This window comes from Solanum tuberosum, unplaced genomic scaffold (assembly GCF_000226075.1).
Source record: "Solanum tuberosum cultivar DM 1-3 516 R44 unplaced genomic scaffold, SolTub_3.0 scf00031, whole genome shotgun sequence".
Lineage (NCBI taxonomy): Eukaryota > Viridiplantae > Streptophyta > Magnoliopsida > Solanales > Solanaceae > Solanum > Solanum tuberosum.
Genome location: NW_006238957.1, coordinates 491,114 through 497,069, shown reverse-complemented (window position 1 = coordinate 497,069; position 5,956 = coordinate 491,114). Strand labels below are relative to the sequence as shown.

At 33.6% G+C, this 5,956-nt stretch overlaps 1 long non-coding RNA gene across 1 annotated transcript in view; it reads left to right on the top strand.

Moving 5' to 3' along the window:
- The first annotated feature begins 1,027 nt into the window (after nt 1–1,027).
- Nucleotides 1,028–5,956, top strand: part of LOC107059651 (uncharacterized) — a 25,755-nt gene continuing 20,826 nt past the window's right edge. Inside the window, exons 1-2 of the long non-coding RNA XR_001472798.1 lie at nt 1,028–1,579; nt 2,761–2,818. This is a non-coding gene — a long non-coding RNA (uncharacterized lncRNA). The remainder of the gene's footprint in view (nt 1,580–2,760; nt 2,819–5,956) is intronic.

Below are 5,956 nucleotides of genomic sequence, written 5' to 3'. Positions count from 1 at the left end.
AAAAATTTTAATTTGAAGAGTTCATCATTACATGGATTCACAACTTGAGATCAACTAGAACAATGTTGATTGATTGGTTGATTCAAGTTCACCACAAATTTAAACTTAATTGAGAAACGCTTCACATCATAATCAACATAATTATCGTGAGAGACTGCACTAATCAAGAAGACAATTGCAGTCGGTGGTCATTAATGTCATACTCATAACCTTCAAATATGAAAAAATTTGAACCTTAGGTATATTTTATAAGCCTTTCGCCATATGAGCTGCTTATGGCTAAAGCTAATAAATTTTTCAATGAATTAATTTGATTTTTCAGGTCAATAACTTTGTGTGCATTTCAGAAAAAATTTACTCTCACGATTAGGAGTTAATCATGGAGAAACAATTTTTTGGACAATTGGAATGGTACCTAATAGTATCAATACCTTACGCGTTCCTCGTGCGTTTAATTTCGAACTCGTTTGATCATGAATTTTTTTCACTTTTTTTGAAAGTTGAACTACGAAAAACATATTTGATCATAAAATTTCGGAATTCAACTTCTACTTAAATTTGTACATAATTTAATAAAATATTTGACCGTATTTAATTTTTTTTTGACTTTTTTGTTCAATGACTAATTTAAATTTATTATTTTGGTGGTCAAATTTATTTATGTTTCACTAATTTTCTTGTAAAATTTATTATTACTCCATTAGTCTCATATTAGTTGATCATTTTTTTTTTACACACATATTAAAAATATATAAATAAGAATATATATAATTTTACTAATTCATGCCTTAAAAAAACTTTTTGGGAATTTTACAAATAAATATGAACACTTTCAAAAAAAAAATTAATAACAAGGGTGATATATGAATTTTTTAATTAATATTTTTCTTGATTTAGTAAGTTAAATAACGGACCTGAGACAACAATTTTTAATAAAATAATCAATTAATATGAATAGAGAGAATATTATTTTTAAAAAAACAACTTTATGGGACTTATACCTAAGTTTATTGATTGATGTGCGGACATCATACAAATTTTGAATGTCACCCACATTTTGATAATGTTCAATTTCCAGTACAACTATTTAACCGTTGTGTACAACCATCACTTTCTTCCCACTCGTCCTACTCCTCTTTCTCTGGAGAACAATGGGGAGTTTCAATCCAACAATGGAGGTTTTTAGTCCAAATGACTATTCTCCTCCTCCTACTCCTCTTATCTCCTTCTTGCTTTTCTGTCAATCTACCCACTAACCCCAACTCACAAAATTCAACCTTCCTCAAGACGCTCTGTGAAATCCTACAGTATTTCCGATGATGGAACATTGGAAGTTTTACTTGTTATGTGGAGTTTGAGTATTTGGTTTATTATGCTGACAAGGTTACTGGGAAGCTGAGTCTTGGGTCTATTACTGATTTAGAAGGAAGAGATTCTTGTTGTGGTTAAATGTGAATGAGATTCGAGTGGATTTGCCATCGTCTGGGAGTTGGGTTTATTAACAAGAAGCTTGATATCAAACAGTTTGAAACCCTTCCTTCTTGCTTTGGTCTTGTGTGGAGGACCATCTCTGGGACAGGTGATTTTCAAGTTCCCATTCTGTTCTATTCATTGTTTTTCTAAAAATGTCTTAAGATATTCTTGATCAAGTTGTATGTTTCTTCTCTTCATTGAGGGTCAATATTGATGTGAGTAAGTCCTTCATGGAATAAATACTTGTGTAAAGGAATTGAAAAATTGTTGTGTCGCATACCAAAACTTGCAATAGTCTGGCTAGATTGTCTAAATGCAATAGTCTGGCAAGATTGTAATTAAGATCAGTAAAGGGCAATAAGGAAAAGGAAAAATTGGACTTGAGGGATTTGGAAGGAAAGTAACAACAATCTTTAATGGGGTCCTCTATAGAGGGGAATATTACATAGGTGGGATTCGATCCCTCTTTTTGTGGATTAAATGGTTCCTTTAGAACATTGGGAACAAACATTCATTTAATCCTTGCTCACAACTTCTTCTCTACTATTATCTTGGTCAAGTTGAACAACTTCTACAGCTTGCAAAATCATGTTGGAAATCTAGCTCACATATACTAGTCTAAAAGTTTTAGATTAAGCTGGACTAGAACAGAGTACGTGGAGTCTATTAGCAGTAGTAGTTAGTAATCACTTAGTTTCTTTATAATGTGTGATACTATTTGTATTTGTTTTGTATCTTGTTATTTTGCTATCACATTTTCCCTGCTTCGATAACTTCTCTTTACAACTTCTCTACCTCACAAAGGTAGGGGTAAGGTTTGTGTACAACCTACTTTCCCCAAACCTCATTTGTGAGACTACTCTGAGCATGCTGTTGTTGTTTCTATATATGGGCAAATTAAAACATATCAAATTGAAATATGTTGAGAAATAACTCTTTAGTTGAGGAAACCTTGATTATAATAATAACATTTACATATGTTAGTTGTCAAACCATGTCGCTGATTAATTTTCTAGGTTTGGTGGTAATTAGTGTTGTAGCGTCTAGTTAATTTCCTTGTTCAGCTGCATTGATTTGTTCCCCATGAATGCTCTTGTATTTCCAGTTGTTGCAAGTCTTTATTCTATTGGAGAAAGGATGTCTCCTATGCAACTATATATTGTTTCCATAGCAAGATCAGGAGAAATTGTTTTCTCCAGATTCTAATTTTTTACTCAGTGCTTCTTGTCTTGTCTCTCTGACTGGCTTTGACAGAGCTCTAATTCAACTGCTCAAACTTCTTTGCAGCAAAAAGATGAATATGGAATAGGAGAATCTGTTATCTGGAGGCTTCCTCCTTTTCTAGGTTTTACTCATCGTTTCTGTTTTACTTTCTTAATTCACAACTTGCCTCAACAGAATGCCAATTTTCTGAGAACTTTATTGAGAATTACTCTCTATCTGGTTTGATGAAGCCATTACTCAACAATATTATTATCAAGGTTGGCAAACTTCATTCTAGCTAATTTCGTCTCAAATGATGTTTCGGGATACCATTGCTTGAAATTTTGGGTAATGGTGAACATTTAATAGGTTAGCACTTCTATTGATATTAGATATGAAAATCTCTACAACAGGTCATCATACAGTCCTTGAATGTCAGTCGTTGGTGCCTTTATTCATCCGTAAAAGAAGCTGGCTGTAATACTGATGAAGTTACTGTCTTAACTCTTAAGCATATTATTTTCTAATGACCTATATCTGAAGAAATTACAGGAAAATGCATAGGATTTAATTGTTTTTCTTTATAAGTTAAATGCGTAGGACTAAAATTGAATAACAGTTGTAGCGTTGTCATTTTTCTTTTTTGATAATGGTAACATTCTATATATTAACAGGTATACTATAACAACTGTATAGTCCCCCAAAATAGTAAACAAATTACAAATAAAAGGAAGCCTTCCTATCTACGTTTCTTTTTACTGTTGTCTAAATCATCAAAAATATCTTCTGCTTCTATTAAACCTTCCTGCTTGCACCAAAATAATAAGCGATTAAGCATTTCATCTTCAACTTTTAGATGTTGTGGTGCTTATCCTCAAAACTCCTTTGATTTCTCTCTTCCCAAACAGTGCACCGTATACATGTTGGGAAATCCTCTGTCTCTCCTTCTGGATGGTCAAATTTCCATCCATCACGACTCGAGACTACCTCTTAGTCGTAACACGGTGCTTAGAGCCACAAGTGATCCAAACTAACCCATGGCCTAGCATGACACTATGATTTATGTAAACAATAACTTCATTTGAATGCAGAAGCTAAACTAAAATAACTGAGTGGTTTGAAATATAAAATTTAAATACTCAAAAGTGAGTTCATCTGAAAACAACACAAAGCTAACATGCATATTTGATTGTCTATTTGAAAGCCTTTACTAAGATGAGTTGCTAGGACAAGCCCTTAACTAACTCTAATTGTCTGAAAACTAAAAGATTAACTATTGAAAGAAATATAAAGGTTGTCCTCAAAAGATGAGGACTCACCAAACGTGCTGCTGAGCTGATTGGAAGTCGTACTAACCGCGGGATGAATGCTAAACGTTCGAGCCTATATTATAAAACAATATAATGCGAAGAGTATGCGGTCTTTACTTTGAAAGTATTTAGTAAGTGAAATAACTGAGTGGTAAAACACGTAACTGATAAATACTGAAAACTGGGATAACTGACTACAAGGTCATGCAACATCTGAGACTGGACTGTGGGAGATCTAATAACCAACATATAACCATGTGAGCTAAACATGGAGTTCAATGTTATAATCCCCATCAAAGAGGGCCCACTATACCTTGCCAAGATATGGGGGGTGATCAATATGGTACCGCTAAGCTGATGTCCATAAAGGAGTAAGTCCTAGTCTGACGGGTGACCCTTATAATCCTATAGTGACACGTAGTTTTGGGATTTATGGATTGCTACTATAGGTCTCAGTCCTAACTAACGGATGAACCTTCATCCGTAAATTTGCTTGGTGCTAAGTAACACTCCCAATTGAATTTAAACTGATAATACAAATAAACTGAATAAAAGTGATATTCTGAATAGCTCATGAATACTAATAAATTGATAATAACTAATAGATATTTTATCTGAAAGCACCTCTAAATCATGAAAATTGATAATCTGTGACATGCAATCAAAAACAACATAGTTTTGAGTCGTGAAAAATATTTTGTTTTGAGGATTCATGAAATACTATTTAGAAGTATTGATTTTATAGATGGAATCACATAATCAAACTATCCAAGAAGAAGAATGGAAAATATAGTGAAAATCATGCTTTCATAAGAACCCTAACTTCTATAAAAATCATTATCTGAAAAATTCAATTTTCTTTGGGACTCAATGAGTGAAAAGATACCCTTTGATGAAATTCCACACACCTGGAATGGAGACCCTAGCTTGATTCCTTAAACTGAAGCTTGAAGATGAAGAACCCTAGTTTTTGCTTGAGAGGAGTTAAGATGTACTGATTCTAATATTTGGGTGTTCGACGTGAATGAGAAGGTTTAGGTTGACTAAGTTCCGGTTAATCCCTCTTAAATTAGGCTAAAACGATATAGTATAAGAATTAAAAGAGTGGGAAAAGATCAAAACAACCCTGAAGGAAAAAACTATCGACAACTTCTACGAAGGCCATCTACGTACCGTGGATTGGACTCAGTGTTTTGGATGGCGAGAGGCGACAAAAGGCGACAAGGGCCTGCCTCGCCACGCGGCTCGGCGAGCGGCTCGCCTTTTTGAATTGAGGCGCCAATTAGTACCAAAAATTAAAAATATATAATTGCATATATAAATATCCAAAATTTCAATAGCAATAACATATATTAGCAAATATTTCAATTCAAAAACTAAAAGTAGATACTAAAAGTCTAGAACTTTAAAGACCCAATAATTCAAAAGATAATACTAGAACTCTAAAAGTCTATTCTTCTTCAAAACTATCCAACTCTTGAAGATCAACATCCTCTACATCATTATATTGCTCCTCATCTTCTTCCTCCTCGTAGTCTTCATCAATTAGTGTCCGAGTCCTACTTGAAGTTGAACTTGTAGATGTAGTTTCTACTCCTTTGCCCTTGTCAAGTGCACTTGATCTTGAAGAAAGTCCCCTAAGATGATAGATACTTTCATCAGCTCCAATTGCCGTAGCAACACTACCCCAAGTAAGATCATCATCCTCATATACTAGTTCATCTTCTTGATCTTCGAGGCATCCAACTAACCATTCATTTGAATCATCAATGTTATCCAAGCGAATTGGATCAATGAGATCACGAGCATCATAACGACGTTTCAATGTTCTATTGTACTTAATGTACACTAGATCATTGAGACGCGATAGTGCAAGCCTATTCCTCTTCTTGGAATGAATCTACACATAAGTTACAAATATTAACTAATAGATATTGATAATAATATAATATGGAAATTAGGATATAATT